Here is a 19,455-nt window from a genome sequence, read left to right as displayed (position 1 = left end):
GGTAATGAAAAAGTCAGGGATAGACAAGATGATCCTGTGATGGGGGGTCAAACAAAACAAAACACTTAATAAAGGACTGTGTAGCTGGAATTAGCCAGTATTGCTGAATGAGCCACCAGTGTCACAAAAGCAATATACTCACTGGGAGCGGGGGAATGTAAAATGTCAACATGCTATAGAACTAACTCCTTGCACTCCCTGGAGGCTGTTTAAAAGCTAACATTGCACCTACTGAAAAAGATTTATCCTGTATTCAACTACTATGTGTAAAAGAAAAAATGACGCTTCTTGAGGGAAGTGGCAAAGCAAGCAAACATAAAATGACTGTCAGCCCCTAGAAAGAGCAGTCTCAAAATTATAGGCTTTCCTGAATGAAAGATGCAACCAGAGGCATGGATGTCTCCATGACATCTTTTGCCTTGAGTGAAAATGTTATCAGAATTTAGGAAAAAACATCTACAGAAAGTAAGCAAAAATTACTTAATCATTTAGAGCCAAGACCAAACTATTCATTATTAAAATTTCACTTAATGCCTGGGCATAGAATACTGAGTTTGCAGATAAAAGACTACAGGAAACCCTACCACACTGCCTTCATTTGGCACCTAGGGACCTTATTGATGTGGATTATTGTGTTTATCACTTGAATTGAGAAGAAATTGCAGGATCTTTCTGGATTGAACCATGACCCTCCTTTGCTAGGTATATTACAAATTGACAAAAATTAGCCAGACACTCCCAGTCCTAAATCACTTTTAATGTTAAAGCAGATAGCAGATGGATGCAGGCAGATGGCAGAGAAAAAAATTGCCTAGGTCTGATGAAGAATGCTTTCTCATCAAAACGATGGTGATTGATAAGCTCTGCTTTACAAAATTTGGATTTGACAGTCTTCACAAAGCTTTTGATGAAGAGTAAAGGACAGAATTTCCAGTCAAGGTAAGGGAAACAGCAGAGAATAATAATGAGGTTGTTACATTAGGACGTATGCCATACACTCCCAAGCATGGGAAAACTAAACAGGGATCTCTGTGTCTCATCCTCTACAATTGCCCAGAAATAAAGTTATTTTAAGGCAAACTTGAGAAGGAAAACTCATTTACATATAAATGTACATCTTCTTCAGCACTAACCTGACAATATCAAAGCTAATTGAGGGTAAGTACTAATTGGAAGTTTGATTTGCATAGTTTAACATTGAAATAGAGTAAATACATGTTGAGATGCAAAATACAATATGAATGGTAATTCGGTTCTGGTATCCCTTTAATTGGTATATGGATGCAATCAGTGAATGCATCAGTGTCCCTTCTGTTTTAACATATTGCAGTATTTTGTGTAAAATTAATTTTAGCACAATGAAGTTCCCATAAATAGATTGAAACTTATTGTGATTTTTTTTTCCTAATGAAATCAAACATTTTATGGCTCAGGTTAGCTTTATATCTTGCATATTTACTGTGTACAACATTTTATTGCCTTAAAAAAGTTGCTTGGATTTACTTTGAGGCCTAATGGATCATTTCACCATGAACAGTTACTCACAAGCTTGTAGAAGTTTAATCCATGCTTTGAATGACACTGTTTCAAATAACACTGTTTTCTTGCAAACCAGATCTACTTCTGAAAGTTAGAATAGAAATAGAAAAGAGATTGACTCTTTATTTGTTTTGGTTTATTTTGCTTTTCTTTTAACCACAATGGAACAATTAGTAGTATACACTAAAGCTTTCTCCTCTAAGAGGGTACAAATTACCCATTAAGACGTCACAGTTAGGGTTTTTTTCAGAAAAATCAATTTTTTATATTTTTTGAGGCTAAACATAGGTCAGAAAATGGGAACTGCCTCATCATACTTCTGTTCTATTCAGGGTCTAAAGGGTTGTGATTTGATAAGCAGCTTTTTTCAGTCTTTAAACATTTATGAATCTGGTTTAAAGATGATAAAAACCCATATTTTTTGCAATTAAAAAAAAAAAAAACAACCCAACTTTCAGTCTTTATCTGAATTTAATTATCCCAGTAAGAAAAGCTTTAATTTTAACATTTCCTTTTAAGGTTGGATGTCTGTTTCAGTAATGTAAAAGTATGTCTTGGGAAGTAAATTAAAAACATCATCAGTATACAGAAAAAGGCATGTAATGAGGAATTTAGATATTTTTCCTATGTCTTTTTCTTTGAATTTTGAGTTTTTACTAATTTCCTCTCTGTACAATTGGAATGGGAATAATATGATGTCATCTTTTCTCCAGCACAGCCATTTAAATGTTGTTAACAGGCTCAGTCATGTCTAAAAACAATGTAGAAAGAAAATATTGTGATGATGAGAAAACACTTTGTCTCCTGAAAAATAGAGGGTTTGGAATTTTGGAAGAGCTAATCACGGAAGTTTAACTTAAAAGTGATCTGAGCTTTTGAAGGAAGCCTTGATTGATGTGCTTTCTCTTGGCATCAAGGAGTCTGTCTTGCTTTCCCTCTTTGTGCATTCAGTTGCCTTCTTGCCCTGAAGCACACCCACTTCTCTATGCATCCCGCCTGCATTTTGTTCAGACTGGAGATCCCTGTAAGTTATCCCAGGTAACATTTAATTTACATATAATGGTCAAAACTATATAACATTAGTAAAATTAATTCTTACTAAACAATATTTATTCTGCCTGTGGAGAAACTTCTTCACGAGGTCTTTTCTGGCCTGGTTTCCTTAGTGTTCAGCCAATTTTTTCCCCCTAATACCATCATGACTGAGACTCATGAAGTTTAATGACCATCCAGTGTCCTTGGACTGGGAGTTATATATACCCAGTCCTGCATATGATGGCATATTTTATGATACAGCAATTGTACATGACTTGCACAGAAGAAAAATTTCCTGAACTGTTTACAAAAGCATCCCTTTTCTATCACAGTTAAAAAGAAAGACAATAAAAATGCATTTCTATTAAAGCTGGAGAAGTAGCTAGTATATTTGGAATAAAACCAAAATTGCTATGATAGTTTTCTTTTGACTTTTTGGCAGTATAAGAAGAATTAATACATTGCCTAAGCTTGCCGGATGATAATAAAAGAATTAAAATAACTTCAACACATTGTAGATAAACCTTTGAAAATAAGTAAAAATTCAGTCCTAAGTATCAGAATAATTGGAATGTATGAGTAACTATTTCTAAGAAAAGCTACTTTTTAAAATGCCTCATTATCAGGGTGTTACAAGAGCAAGCATTGCATTGCCAGATATAACATATACAGAGGGACAAGACATTGAAAAGGTGGAGAAAGTCTACAGAAGGTTAAGGGGGAGGTAGGAGAAGATGATCTATCTATCAGTTCTGCCACTGTAAGTCTTGATTTTTGAGAAATAGTGTGACCCTAGAACAATGAGAACAAAATTGCTCCACTACGCTATTTCCAGTGTCTTAGTAACACTATGGAAGTCTTATTGTTCATGATTTGTATTTGTTTATTGCCACAGGAAACAGGATTCCTGTGGTTTAGTACACGGTGAACATTTCTATTTCTGGCAAATAGAAAATCTCTAAAAAAAGGAGGTGGTATTTAATACAAAATTAACTAAAAAAATAAAATAAAGGGAAAAAAAGAAAAGATGCAGGATCATCTTTTTTTTTTTTTTTTTTTTTGCCAGGAGGTTTCTCTTTTTAATCAAATCACAAGGTAAGTCATTTTTTCAAATAGCAACAACAGACACAAGAAAGAAACACCCAGGCATTCAGTTGATGTAACCAGGAAGATGGCAGTGCACTTTGACAAATAGTATGCCAGCTCCGTCTGGAAGTGACAGACTCTGAATGTGGAATGTAAGAAAGAAAGTGTGTTGTGGTGGTAGTACAGACGTGCACAAATGGCATGTACGGTTTCGTGTGTCTCTGAAGAACAGTATAGAAATTAAGGCACAGTTTCTTTTGAAGAAGATATTTTTTTAGAAAATATAAGAAACTGAGTGGCATCTTGTTTTGATAGGGAGAATATGCATACGTGGCACATAGTATATTATAAGTCATAAATACCATCACAGCAGATCATAATTAATATTAAAATACACAAACAGATGTAACAACTTGCATTAATCTCTTTTTCTAAATGCTGGAAGTTGCTCTGTGCTTAATTAAAGGGTAGGATAATCTTGTCTTTATGGCTAGGCTTTAACTGAGTAGGTATTTGAGTCCTGATTCTGCCACATGCTTCCTTTATGATGTTAATCGGAATGCTTTTATCTCTATTTTTTTTATTTGAAAATTGGACATAACAGCTCCTCTTCACAAGAGCAAATATTATATCTTACACTAATTTTATAGTGAACATATGTAGAGTAAAGCAATTTTATTTCCACTGTAAGTGGAACTGGGGAGACAATGATTTTTGAATATTGGCCAATCTTAAAAAAAAAAACCTGGAAAGAAAATAAAAGTGTTAAATCTCAGCAAACAATTGAAAGAGAAGCCTGTTCAGAAAACAAAGATCATAGCTGGGAAGGGAAGAAAAGGCCAAATTGTTTAACCTTTGTTAAAAGGAGATTCAGCTTTACCTTGTCTTGGTGTTCAAGGTATTTCTGATTGCTCTTTAATTTGTAAAAAAATGGACAAGCAGATACAGTGAGTGAAAGCCAAAAGTGGGCCAATTCAGAGTGGAAGGGAACATTTTTAAAAGGCCAGATTAGAATTTGTATCAACTGTAATCTTTTAATGAAGGCTAAACAATTTTCTGAAAGATATTTTATACCTCAGCAGAAGTGACAGACTTGATGCAAAAATTATTGGTTTGCATCATGACTAAGGTCAGTCTAGAGCATCCCAATAGTTCATTCTTGCCTTACAATCCTTGAGTCTATGAATTAATGTTTGTGAGTCATGCTGATACCATAATGATGGAGGCTGCCAAAGCATGTAAATTATGCTTACCACAGGTCTTGGAAACAGAAGGGAAGAGAGACCACTTGCAGAAAGCTATCTAGGAACATATCTTTGCAATATTTTTCTCAGGTTAATTCTGTGAAGGGCATCTAGTGTTCTGTAATGACAAGTTCTTGTGCCTGACTATGAATTCATCTGCTTTGTTCTGTGGGTTAGCTGATGAGAGAAAGTTGGATTTGTTGGTACAGGAGGTTGTGTTTTAGATGAGTGGTACAAAAATAGGTCAGAAAACTGAACACTAAGCATGCTTCTTTTTTTAAGGTCCCAGATCATTTATTTGCAAAGAATGAACTACATAGGTTGCCTCCTCACGGATTTGGTCATGTTTACTAAATAATGTCAAAGGAAAGCAAAAATTGTTGTTAGTGCTAGACATCCTTAATGGAGACTTGGGAGAATAGCCTTTTCCCTAGTGTCCAGGAGCTCAGCTGTTACAGAATTCACCTGGAAAATGGCAACTCTGAGATCCTCCTACCTGCAAGAGTTTCAGTTCAGAAGTGACTAACTTTCCAGGGTAATGACCTAACCAGCAGGTACCAGGATATTCTGGTAGGACAGAGGCAGGGTCGCTCCAGGTGAGCTTTCTGATTATGTCGTTCTCACTGTCATGTTTTTGATATTAATGGATATTTAGGAAGAAGAACTGAAAATCTTTGGCTAAGTATTGCTTTTGTGTTGGGGTATTAGGAGGCAGGAGAACCGAATACCAGTTTCTTCCAGGAGTAGAGATAGCTATGGGTTTCCTGTGCTCCTTTGTGCTTTAGCCATGCATGGTTATACATATAACTGGATAAATAGCTTCCCTGGAAATATTGTGAATCTTAGCCTCCTTTTTCTTATTTTTTTTTAAGCTTTTCTTAAGCTATTACTGTGACTGTTTTAGGAAGAGACTTTTGCATGTAGAGTGAAAATGATTTTTTTGAATTATTTTGCTATCCCAGTGAGAAAAAAGCAAATGATTTAAAATCCATTTGATCTGAAAGGATATATTGTTTCTTTTTTTTCAAGTCAACAAATGAAGCAAAAAATGAAAATATTTTTATAAATCTGTGTGTTCCCAGGCATTGTGAAGATGAAAATAGTTAAATAGTTCGAATTCAAGGATATGAATAGCCCTTGTGTCTATACAAACATTGACTTTACTGGGATTATTTGCATGCTTAGGTATCTCACTAAATCAGAACAAAATAGGCTGGAGTTTATTTTGGTATTGTATTATGTTGAGATAACCACTGATTTGGGTGAAAATAGAGTGCCAGTGTAATGAATCATATCCATAGTATTTTTAAATCAGTTTTGGTTATTTTTAAAGAAAGTTCATGGCAGAATTGGCTATTTGTTCAGGAAAATGGCTCTTCATCTTGCCCCTGTAAGCAGCAACAATTTAACATATAAATAGGGGAAAAAAACAATGCCTTTTTTGAAGTTTCTCCCTCTTGGTAGCCCTTGCGTAATGAAGGTCACATGCACCTTCATTCATCCCTTATCTTCTGACATTTTTCAAGGCATACCTTGTGCTTAGTGTTCATGCCTGAAGCATTATATGTCCTTAGCACATCCTTCAGGACACTATACAACTCTCTTATCTTACTTGATTCAGGCACATGCACTGCAGTTTAAGAGGAGGCTGAAAGCTGAGTAAAACAAAGGGTCATATAAGGTCAGATACCTTTTGCTTTGGTCTTCTCGTCTTTTGACCTGGGTAGCATTTTTTTTCCTTGTTTTCCATCTCTGTGTTACACATTTGGAATTATTTTAAATCTTACTGTTTCTAGAAGCACCTCCCGTATGAACATAGGCTGAGAAAGTTGGAACTGTTCAGCCTGGAGAAGAGAAGGCTGCATGGAGACCTCATAGCAGCCTTCCAGTATCTGAAGGGGGCCTACAGGGATGCTGGGGATGGACTCTTTATCAGGGACTGTAGTGACAGGACAAGGGGTAACAGGTTCAAACTTAAACAGGGGAAGTTTAGGTTGGCTATAAAGAAGAAATTCTTTACTGTGAGGGTGGTGAGGCACTGGAATGGGTTGCCCAGGGAGGTTGTGAGTGCTCCATCCTTGGTGGTGTTCAAGGCCAGGTTGGACGAAGCCTTGGGTGGCATGGTTTAGTGTGAGGTGTCCTTGCCCATGGCAGGGGGGTTGGAACTAGATGATCTTAAGGTCCTTTCCAACCCTAACTCTTCTATGATTCTATGATTCTATGAAGTGAAAAACACAATGTAATACAAACATGTAAGCTAGAATGCACTTTGCAAAAAGTTTGGATGACTAACATTCATCTGTAGAGTAGTACAAGTACTGACTGTTGTCTGCAGTCTAAAAGGAAAAAGAAGAATCAGGTCAGACACATTTGTTCCATTCTGAGTACTTAATAACTTTATTAATTGAAGTAGAGTTTTAAACAAAACCTGATTTAAAATAATGCATTGAAAAAAAATTGTTGAAAATATGTAAAGTATTTTCAGAGAAAGATACAATTTCTTGAACATATTTCACGTAAGTTCAAGCAAAGCTTTAGTTGATTTGAATCTGTATTTTCTTGGGTGGGCTGGCTTTGGTATGGGTAGAAGGAAGGTTACATGCATGCATTGCAGCAAGTCAACAGGAACTGAAGATGTCAAATAGATACCAAAAATAATTTCAATTATTTTACAAACAATATATCCCAGACTCCAAAAGTTGGAGACCCTACTATTTTTGGGAAATAAACTTCCCTGCAATTCTTGTGTATTCTATTTATATTTTCTAACATACCATCACTAACATGCACACAAAGATTGTTAATGTCTTATACTTCAGCTTGCTTTACTTTAAGCAGCTTATAACAGATGTAAAATCTAGGCAAGATATTGCATTATTCATTCCAGCCAGTTTGAGTTACTGATTATGGCATTTTAAGGTATTTCTGCACTTGCTTTTTCTTCTTCTTCTCCTCCTAGACTGATAATATAGAAAATTAAAATGAACAGGTAAAAACAAGAGCACAACCTTGGTTCCACTTTAATTTCCTTGTTAGATTCAGTAGCACATTAATGAGGCCTTTGTTTTTCTTCATAGAATCATCATTTCCATACCTTGCACATGGTCATCTCTCAGAGAAGCCTGGCTGCATGCATAGTGTCAACTCTTGGCTTGATACAAAAGTACAGAATTTTCATTCATAGAGGCACAGCATTTTTTTCCTTTATAAATGCCAAACTGAATGAAAAGTACTCCTTAGAGAATTAGAAAATAATGAATGATTGACATTTGGTGTACAATTTCTTATTCTAGTGAGATTTTGGCATGCCATTCACTGGGAAATTCAGAGTCTTGAATGACATCTACATTTACCAGATGGGCTGTCAAGGCATAATATGTGTCAACACCTTTGCAGAGTGTCACTTGAAGCCTAATTCTTCTTATTTATGGGCATCTGGTTTGGTGTTTCTGAATAAGGTATTGTATGTTTGGGTTCTTTCCCTCTCTGAAGTTGTTCATGTTACTACAGCTATGGCTTGGTCTCCTCATCCACAAATGGTACCTGTGTGGGGGGATAGGGGTTGAGGAAAATACATAGGCACACACATGCACTGAGTAAGTGATAAAGTATGCTTAATTCTGTGAGGTTCTCTTGCACCCTCTCACATGTTGGTACCTTAAGGCAATATGGATCATCTGGCATTCATTAACTAAGAAAAACTGGTTCAAAGTCCATCTGGTGACCAGTTAAAAGTTACATTCCTTAGAAGCTGATAATGATAAGTACTGCTTAAGTTGTTAAAGTGTTCAGTAACGGTCTGTTTCTTGGGATGAAATCTTCAGTAAGTTTGTGCACAATGCCAAATGGGGTCGAATAGTTGATCTGCTTCATAGCAGGACAGGTCTGTCACTCAAAAAGATATGTACAAGATCTAAAAATGGGTTGACAAAAACTTCCCTGAGGTTCAGTTAAGACAAAAGCACCATTCTGGGCCTGGGATGTCAGAACTCAAAGGTGTGATACAGGAGGGGAGTTGTTAAGCTGCAGAATGACTCTGCATGGACACTGTGATAACATAGTCCCAAGTGTGTGACAAATGGGTATTCAGTTTCTAGTACTTGCTGTGTGAATACAGTGGCCACAGGGAGGTGATATAAAGTTCAGGTTGGTGTTGTGATTTAAGCCCCGGCTGTAAATTAGAACCACGCAGTCTACTTCCCCCCCCACCCCCCCAGAGGGATGGGGAGGAGAATCAAAAGAATGTAACTCCCACGGGTTGAGATAAAAACAGTCCAGTAACTAAGGTATAACACAAATCACTGCTGCTACCACCAATAATAATAATGATAAAGGAAATAACAAGGGAAGAGAATACGATACCGCCCGCTGGAAAAGAGCCCGACCGAAAAGAGAGACATGCCCTTCCGGGTAGCTCCCAGTTACATCCCCCGGCATGACATGCTGTGGTATGGAATGCCTCTTTGGCTAGTTTGGGTCAGGTGTCCTGTCTTTGCTTCCTCCCAGCTTCTGCTCCTCCCTGGCAGAGCATGAGACTCACAAAGTCCTTGGTCAGTCTAAACATCGGTGTTATCAGCTCTGTTCCCAGGCTGAGAGTCAAAAACACAGTGCTGCAGCAGCTACTAAGAAAGAGAAAAACTGACTGCTACTGCTGAACCCAGGACAGTTGGTGTTTGAAATGCAGAAATGGCAATTAAGTGTTTATCACACCAAAAATTTCCAGCACATTGCAGTTCTGGAAAGAACCTCAAAATCAAGTGCAACTATGTTATTCCAGATATGCCATGACTTCTGTGTTCATTACAACAGGACAGATCACAAATGAACCTGTTTCAACCCTCTGCTGTTGCGCTTTCTCTAAGTTTTCTTTGCTGTCCAAGCAATACCCTACTTGTTGCAATGTTGTTCAGGATCAATTCAATACCCTGCTTGTTGTCCTGTTGATCACTGCCTGGAACAGATTGAATTCTCCACTTGAATTTTTTTTCCCTTGTCAGTTGTGTTTCGCAGTGTCTGACATTTTTTTTTTTTTTTTTCCTCACTTCTGGATCCCCTCAAGTTGGTTCATGTCTTTACAAGTGTATTCCCCAAAAGTGAACTTCAATTAACTGAGGACTTAAATTAACAAAGACAGGCTGAGAAAGTTGGGGCTGTTCAGCCTGGGGAAGAGAAGCTGCGTGGAGACCTCATAGCAGCCTTCCAGTATCTGAAGGATGACTACAAGAATGATGGAGAGGGACTCTTAATCAAAGACTGTAGTAGTAGGACAACGGGAAATGTGTTTAAACTTAAATAGTAAAGTTCAGATTAGATATAAGGAAGTTCTTTACTGTGAGCGTGGTGAGGCACTGAAATGGGCTGCTCAGGGAAGTGGTAAATGCTCCATCCCTGCGGGTGTTCAAGGCCAGGTTGGACAGAGCCTTAGGTGACATGGTTTAGTGTGAGATGTCCCTGCCCGTGGCAGGGGAGTTGGAACTAGATGGTCTTAAGGTCTTTTCCAACCCTAATTATTCTATGATTCTATGACTTGTGAGTGCTGAGCTGAAGGATTTCTTTCTGTATCCTGCAGGTCATGGTTTTGCTTGGATGGTGTTTATAGTATGATGTTTCCCTTTGTGCAACACCTAAGTGGTGACTCATATTCTTCTTGCAACCCACTATAACTCTCAAATCCCTTCGTATGAAACTGCTATCCAACCACTTAATTATGTGGTGATTTATTTAGATTTCTGAATACCAGTGTAATAGAGTGGTGAACACAACTGCCTGTAACAGGTTTCATTCTTGGCCTCTGACCATCTAAATAAATGTCTTTAGAAGGTTTTACCAGCTGCTTTTTAGAGCAAATAGCCAAGAGCCAGGAAAATTCTGAGATCAAATCCTAATTAAACTGCTGACTTTCTGCATGACCTTGGGTGGCTACCCACTTTGTGTAGCCATAAGTCCCAAATCAAAACCTCTCAGCTGAACTTCTCTGAAGATAGATTAATAAAAATGGACAAAACAGAACCTATGTACATCACCGACAGTAATATTCTGTTTGTGTTGAACAAACCTGACCACTGATACTTAATACAAAATACATTTTCACCGCCTTATATTTTTTCTTTTTCTTACTTATTAATGTGGGTCTGTAACCACATTATGATTAATACAGATACACAGGAATATCGAAAGCAAATTTTTACAGATCTGATTACCTGTTTTATCATAAAGAAATGGAGAAGGTTTTTTCTGTGCAGCTTGTATAAGATGATGCTTTTTTGTAAGAAAGTGTATTGGCTATATTGCCCTGTGTACAAGCTTCAACGCAGAAATGCACTGCTAGGCACCACACTAATAAACCCTATGTTGTTAGCTTCAGTCATGCTGGACTTGACTTAGGTTGCATGCAGAAGGCTAATGAGTTCAGGGACAACATTGAAGGAATATAGATGAATGACCAACATACTAACTGCCTGTGAAACTTGAGCTGTAATAGAAAAACCAATAGGAGGATAAATGGCTACAAATGTAGAAAATCAAAGCACGCATCTTTGCATATAGTTTGCCAGGGACTTTGTCTGTAACAATCTGGTGGCTTAGTGATGTCCAAGGATTCACTGGGCTCACATACTATCATGTTTCAATATATTTAGAGCAACTTGGGGAAATTTCTTTACTGGCGGATTCTGTGCTGCCTAGATATTTCCCAGACTAGGTGGTTCAACAGCATAGTCATTCTGATGGGGTTCAACTGTTAAATATAAAAAGAACCTCTGCTGATCTTCACGGTAATTCTGCCATAGATAAGATGTTGTACAACTTCTTCTATGGTAGAAATGAAAAATTGAATTATGAACTACACCTGCGTATCCTGGTGACTATGAGCTAGGACAGCGTAAGTATAAGCAAAGTTTGTGCAAGAACAAGACTTTGGCTCAGGTGCTGATAGGAACACTTTTATTCTGGAACTTCACAATTAAAATATAGTGCAGTTACAAACATGAACTCAAGCTGTATACTACTTGTTGCGTGTGAGAGTTAAATATTTGGAGATGAGACTTTCATAAATAGAAGAAATAAAAATTTAAGTATTGTTTAATACTAGATGTGGCAGTGTTTGGTATGATTTCTCAGCTTGTGGATCCTTAGTAACTGCAGATGATTTTCACACCTTTACAGGACCTTCACAGCCTTTTATATCCTTCAGTACCTGAAACTCCTCTGCTTCCACTAGTCACAATCATGATCTAACCATAATCTCTCTTCCAATTTCCCTACATTTGTAAGAAGTGCTTGTATGTTGCAGTCTGAGGATGCTCAGCCAGTCTCACAAGGAGGTGGAAGGTGGTTCTTTGGTGGAAGTGGCTCTTTGAACAACAAGGCTTGTATAATGCTAACTGTTGCTTTGTATGCTGGCTCTGTAACATAGTTCATCAGCGCTACTAGAAAACTATTAACCGCCCCTTATCCAAAGAGTGGCTGTTTTCACTAGTGTTTCTATGATTGCTCTCTAGAGTGATAGCTCCTAAGGTGTGGGCTAAAGAGAACAGATTCCTATCTTGTTTGCTGATCAACTCAGAAATACGGAATACAGCTTAGCTTTAATGGTGAATAGTAGCTCTTGCTCACAGAGCTTATATTTTTATTTGCACTTACTCTCTCTTTTAGCATTGTATTTCTCCCTTCCAACATTCTGTATATGTACCTACAGATGTGTGTGTGGAGGCGCTGGGCAGGAATTATATATCTGTATCTCCAAGTATAGACATTCTTTCTCTTTAACTGATTCAGTGATCATTTTCGGCAAGCAGAAGTCTAGCTACTTTCAGACAAATTTACAAGCAGCTAAAATTAACTCAACACAAGTTCCTAACAAAGGAGTTACTGAATAGGGAAAGGTCAGTAAACAGTTTGCTAAGCTGACTAATTCCAAAATAAGCTAATTTATCCATCGAGTAAGGATGCCTTACAGAATTCTACAGAACCTGTCCTATAGCTGATTTCAGCATAATTTTTATGACAGCAATTAAAGCTTGATGTTTAAACTTATTTTTAATGCTTATAACATGAACTTATACAACTCTGCTAACAAAAAGTGTGTGTTTTTCCATTCTATTGTATGAAATTTGTGAAAAATAAAAATTTCCCTTGAAAACCTTTTACAGCATCTCACTGCGCTGATACTGTAGTAGTTAACTATTTCTCATCCAGTTCAAGAATCTAATGCTGAGTTTTCCATAGTATTAAACTGAAAACAATATTTATCAACATACTGCTGTCACTGAATTTAATATTAATTTAATTTATGGCAATAAATCCTGAGACAGTTGCTAATACTTCTACCATTCTTGGAGAATATTATTCTATCTCTTAAAAAAACTATGGCAAATCTCACCAGTAGCTAGTGGCATTATTTATAACCATAATTCTTTTCCGTATGCACCATTATACAGTTTTCACTAAGAGTCAGTTTCTTTACAAAGGCTTTGGGAAGCCTTTGGCAAAACCACAGCTTCTAAGGATAAATATAATATAAATAAAGATAAGAGGACATGACAATGTATCTCTAAGAGCAGGTTCTAGTATTCTAAATGGATAACAGCTAGGCATGCAGAGGTATGAAATGATCCATGCTAAACCCTCAAAGACAGCCTATCTGCAAATAATAGAGAATTTATGGGCAAAATATGAACAAGACAGAATGTTCTCCCTCAGTACTTGATGCAGTATAAACAAGAATGTGAAAATACTACGGAATAAGCCTGTTTCAAGAAAGCTGACTCTCAAAGAAAAGTTGCTAATTCACGCCCTTATAGAGCCCACTCTTTTCACATAGTTTGCTGGCTGCCCTGTCCAACTATTTACATCACAAGTTACATCAAATCAATCATTATAAAAGCATAGACTGCAGAGTCAGCTTACATAGATTCAAACATCTAAACTGATTAAAGGATATGAAATGTCAAGGAAGTTGGAGTTTAGCATTTTGTTTTCTGAAACCTGACTTTCGTGGATACCTTCCAGGCAATTGTAGAATCTCATTCCAAACCCAGGAATAACTGTGGGTCCTGGCTTTTGGCTCTATCTTCTGTTTCACTTCGTAATCTTTTAGAACAAAAGTCTAGGTTGTCATCCCTGTCTGAAAAAGAACCAACCTCCTCAAGCCTTTTTCTCTGCTAGATATATGGGAATTAGAAGGTAAAAATGCATAAACTGACTGTAGATAAATTCTCTTGCAGTATAAAGGAAGTAGAATGCTTTCCAACTTACATACACAGTAGGAAATGATATGTTATTCAAGGCAATTGCTTCTTTTTCATTTCAAAAAACTGGAAATGAGGTTGATGTAAACAATATGCAAAGAGAACTGAATCTTAAACAGAGACAGGTTTTCTGAAACACCTATTTAAGCCAGGATGCATAGCAATCACACATCATCTCTCAGGATTTGACACCTTATATGAACTGTAAAAACCATAAAATGCACAATACACACACAGAGAAAAGAAAACAGCAGGCCTTGTACAGTGTAGAAAAAGAACTGCACTTTGCTAATAGGGATGAAAAGAATGTGCTTTCACTCCAGCTTATATGTCTGAAATAGTAGTACACCCAATGTTTTTACTGGTTCGTCTGAATAATGTTGAAATCTGAACTCCAGCTAATGCTCATTGCTTATTGTTTTCCCAAATAGCCACATATCGCTTTGTTTCCTCCAGCCCAAATGACAACAGATGTATTTTAGTTGAGATTTTCAAAACTGTTTATGTTAGCAGCAGCTGGTAACTCTGAATAAAATGTGTCACATTGCTTTTAGGATGAACCACTTCACTCAAACACAAACATTTGAGTCTATTTACAGCTGGCATGTTTCCCCATAAAGCACAACTGTCTTAAGTGCAATTATTTATATGCAGATTCAGTGGCACTAGGAAGTACCCCTCCTTCCCTACCCTCAAAAGGCTTGAAAGATGATGACCTAATTTTCTAATCTTTACCCAGATATTTTATGTGTGTCTGATCAAAGTCTGGCCCGTTAAAGTAAACAGGGCATTGCCCTTTAATAGAATCAAGATTAACTGAAAATCCTCTTGAAAACCATTGAGAGTAGCAGTAACTAAGCATCTCTCAGCTTTTGACTGAATGAGAATTGGAAGAATATCAAATGGGTCTATTCAGAGAATAAGTAAAGACTAAAGCCACACTTGGATGCTATTATATCTCTAGTCCGACATACATTAATAGGACTCATGTCCCTTTAATGTAGAACTCCTTCTTCAAGACATCTTTAGAAGTAGTATTCATGATGCCTTGACAGTTTAGTCCACTATATTAAACAGGGAATGGAGATATGAAGGAAACTTCTCTTTAAACAAGGTCAAAACTGTAGACATAGACATTTTATTTCACTCTCCTGAAGTGCATGACTCAACTCCAAAGACTTGGAGATGCTTAGAGCTAGGCATACGTGGCAGATGCTTTGGTTTGAGTGGTTTTGGGTTTTGTATTACTAAAGAAACCTCAGTGGAAGTCAGGGGTTTTGAGTTGGTTTTTTTTTAGAATTAAACTTGTAATAAGTTTTGCTGCAATGCAAGTATTAAAACGCTGTTTGTTCCTTAGAAAATGGCAAAGGATGTACTTTCTTGGATCTTTTGAACACAGATGATTGAATTGCACTTGTCTAGAGTTTGTTAACTACCAGTCTGTTTCATAGTCCCAGCCTAAATAGCCAAAAAGCAGCAGATCAGGAGAGAATATGTATAAACAATAACTTTTGCCTACATTCAGCCATGGTGACACTCCAGAATTTCATAAGATGGGCATTAATCATGACTGGTAAATTCAGGATTACTCTCGTCAGAAGAACAGCCAATAAAAAACAAGCATACTCCTTAGAGACTGACTTTGGATCATTAAACTAGCACAAAATAATATTTCAAACATGTCTTGTGGGCTGCTGTAGCTGATGTTAAAAAAGGATTTAGCAATATAAACTCCATTTTCCGTAGGGTTTACAAGTGAGACAACATGAATTGTTCTGGGTGGAAAAGTAGTCTGCCAGATCCTAGTCCAGAGTGCTGTATTTCCCATTTTAAAACCTGAAAGAATTAGTATGTATGATGCATATGCAATTGTGTAAATATGAAGGATAAGAACACTTCCTCCGCTGCTTACTAAAGGCACATGTTAGAATGTATCATTTGTCCTCATGGTTTCATGTGTGTAATGGTAAAGCCAAGCTGGAATGGGCGTTCGGTTGCTTCTGTGAGGGACTGTGTACAATTAATAGTTCCTACCCTGACTCTTCGTTTTATTACAGTCCGAAAAAACACATACAGCCTTTTCATTGCCCAGGAGAGCTGTACATACATTCAGGTTCCCATTCTAAAGTATAAGTATTTTATGTAACCTGTCTTTTTCACTCCTTAGTCTTTTTCTATACTCGTATTCTGATGGGTGCTAAGTATGCGCTACAAGATAATACTTTCAATCAAGGTGAATGGCAAGTGATGTTTAGGCAAAGACTCTAGTCCATTTCAGACTGGATTTAGCTGACATTATTTGTCTTTTCACAAAGGGTGGGTTTTTTTGTGTGTATGCCTGTTTAATATATAATGGTATACAACTTAAATATATATTTGCACAAGAGCCTGGAACTCTACGAGAAAGAAGCACTATACTTGGTGGTCAGCTATATGGATTTTAAAACATTTATAAATAGGTTTTTAGGTATCAGAATAGAACAGTTCCTTCACAAAATCTACACATTAGTAGGACTCCTATTTAAACATATTATTTACCAGGGGAGACAGGAAATTGTTTCTTCATACAAATTCCAGTCTCTCATGCAGATATTACACATTGAGAAATGTACAAACACATCATTTACCTTAAAAAGACCACTAAGATATTACTCATTTCTGCCTGAGATGTTTTATTCCAGCAGGTAAACCACTGTCAGGTTCTTACCTAGACGAGCTCCTGTGTTGAAATGTGTGCCATCAGTGCTATCAGTGTATTTTCTTTGAAGGAGAAGAAGCATACATGAAAGATGCAATAAAAAAAAATAATAAACTGCATGCTCAGAAATGACCAGTTTTAAGTTATCCATTACACTGCATCTAAATTTCTAGCCAAATATGAAAACAAATTCTTCCACAATATTAATATACCTCAACATTTTACAATCGACAACTTTAAAATGTTTTGCATATTTTGATGTGACTGCTAGTCACATTGTCTTTGAAGTGCTGAGCCCAGGCTTTCTGTAACAAGGAGGAAATTTGATAATATTTTTCATATAATTAAGACCCTGTTTTTAAAAATAAACCTCTGAAGACTATTTTTTTTTTAGGTGATAGGAAGTGTTAACTATTATTGTAATGCTATACATTGTCTGTGAGTGACTGCTTTTCTAAATATATCATGCATGCAGAGATATTCGATATGAAAAATTTTTGACAGTTTTTTTTTATCCCAAAATACCGTCTTGTCAAAACCAGAGCTTTGCTGGAACACACTAGATTTGAAAGAAGCTTTTGTGGATTGGAAAATCATTTTCTGGGTTTGAATTCCTGTGTGAAAATCAGAGTAGGGATTTGAACCCATCTCTTTCACATTCCAGAGCAGTGCTGTGATAAGGACTACAAGTGGACAGTTTTCATGAGGTTTCCTGTTTTCTTTCCCTTTTTGAGAGTTTCCTGGTCTTGGTTTCCTAAGATTACTGTTTCAGTGCAGAATGGGAGGATTTTGAAATCTCAGTGCTATGTGGGGTAAAACATATTTTCCCTTCATATCTGCTTCAAGTCATATTTCTTCACTTGACTTACTGTCTGAGATGCTTCAGATGCAAAACATTACAGTTCAGTTGAATAGAGGATATTGCTCAAGTCTTCTGTGGCTCTTTTTAAATGCTCACCATGATGGGCAAGAGGTAAATGCCCTGGGATGGGAATAAAAAATTCCCAAAACAGAAAGCGTTTTGACTTGCAGAATTATCCCTGTCTCCTAGTAAAACCCTAGGAAATTACTTTCAGCCAATTTGTATTCATTAGTGCTTAATTATCTTCCTATGTGCAGCATCTCTTCCGTTTGCATCTGTAGTTTCCAATTCAGTAAAATTTCTCACAGTAAAATTTAGAAGTGTCCATCTGAGTACAATGTTATTTTGGAACTTGCTAAAGTTTCCTTCTCCTTAGCATGGTGGCACTACTGCAAACAAGTTGCTGAACTGGGCTATTTCTTCAGTAAAAATAACCAGCTTTTTAATAATTGCATGAGGTACCCATGATGGTTTCCTTTAGGTAGCTCACTTTTACTCTGACATAGGGATCCTGGGATGGTGGCTGCAACCCTGGGATTGAAATGTCCATCTTCAAAGGCAGGAGCTGGTGCTTTCACTGTAAAACACTACCTCCCAATAAAATCACTGCTAAATGTCCATGTACTGCATACAAGTTTTATAGAACATTTAGTTGCTGAATATTCTTTTTCCCACTTCCACTGTCTAAAACTACTTTCCACTACTGATGTATTTCAGCCCCCCTACCTTGCCTTTTTTCTAGATTTTTAATTTTTTTATGAACCACAGCCTACTCATCTTGGCTTAATGGGCCTCTTAAAATGCTTTCAGCAGCCTGCCCCCTCATCCTCCTCTGCCTGGTCTTCATTCTGTTCTTACCTACTCTATTTATCTGTCATTAAAATCCACATCCTGTCTCTTTTTGCCACTCCAGCGGTTGCTGGTCTTGAACCCAGTCCTCCTCCTCTTCTGCGTTTAGGCACTGGATAGCAATTCCTAGAAAGATAAATCTGTCTCACTGCAATTGCTATCTAGGAAAAGAAATCCATCTGATTTTAAAGGCAGGTGGACAATTTGTTTTGACAGCAGTAATTATCTGTGGTATTAATGTATAATAATTATTTAGAATTAAATTAGGAATACAAACAGTTCATAATAGTTCAGATATGACTGTCATATAAAAGTACTGCTGTAAAATAGGATTTTTACATATTCCTGGAAAAAAGAGGGAGTTTGGGATTTTATTTTATGCCAACAGTTTCCCTTTTTCAATGACTGCTAGATTATCTGCAGATTCTGTTTTATTCCTGGATTATTTGGGATGAAAAGACCTTGCAAAATGCCAAGAACATTTATTTTCTCACATAGCTGAATCGAGTGTGTTTCAGCAGAGGCTTATAGTATGTGGACAGTAATTGTATATAACCCATTTGCTGCTAAAGAGAATACCCCATCAAGAGATAGAAGTGTCACTAACGCAATGGCATGTTTGAAGGTATATGAAGAAAGATATTATCTTTAGATAAGATTCATCCAGCTGAGACAGATTTTGGTATATTCATTAGCTTTAATCTTTGCCCAAATCTCCCGTCTCTGCAATTTAAATTTGGTGTCCTATACTCAGAAAGATTCACATTTCATGAGCATCTGAAGTAGCACTACTGATGAAATGAGTTTCATACATTAATATTGTTTCACAACTCATTTCTACAGTATGGGTATTACTTGTAGTGTGAATGCACCATCAAGAAACTTTTTAATGTA

The sequence above is a fragment of the Psittacula echo genome, assembly GCF_963264785.1.
Source record: "Psittacula echo genome assembly, chromosome: Z".
Classification (NCBI taxonomy): Eukaryota; Metazoa; Chordata; class Aves; order Psittaciformes; family Psittacidae; genus Psittacula; species Psittacula echo.
Note: the sequence above shows the minus strand (reverse complement) of the source record.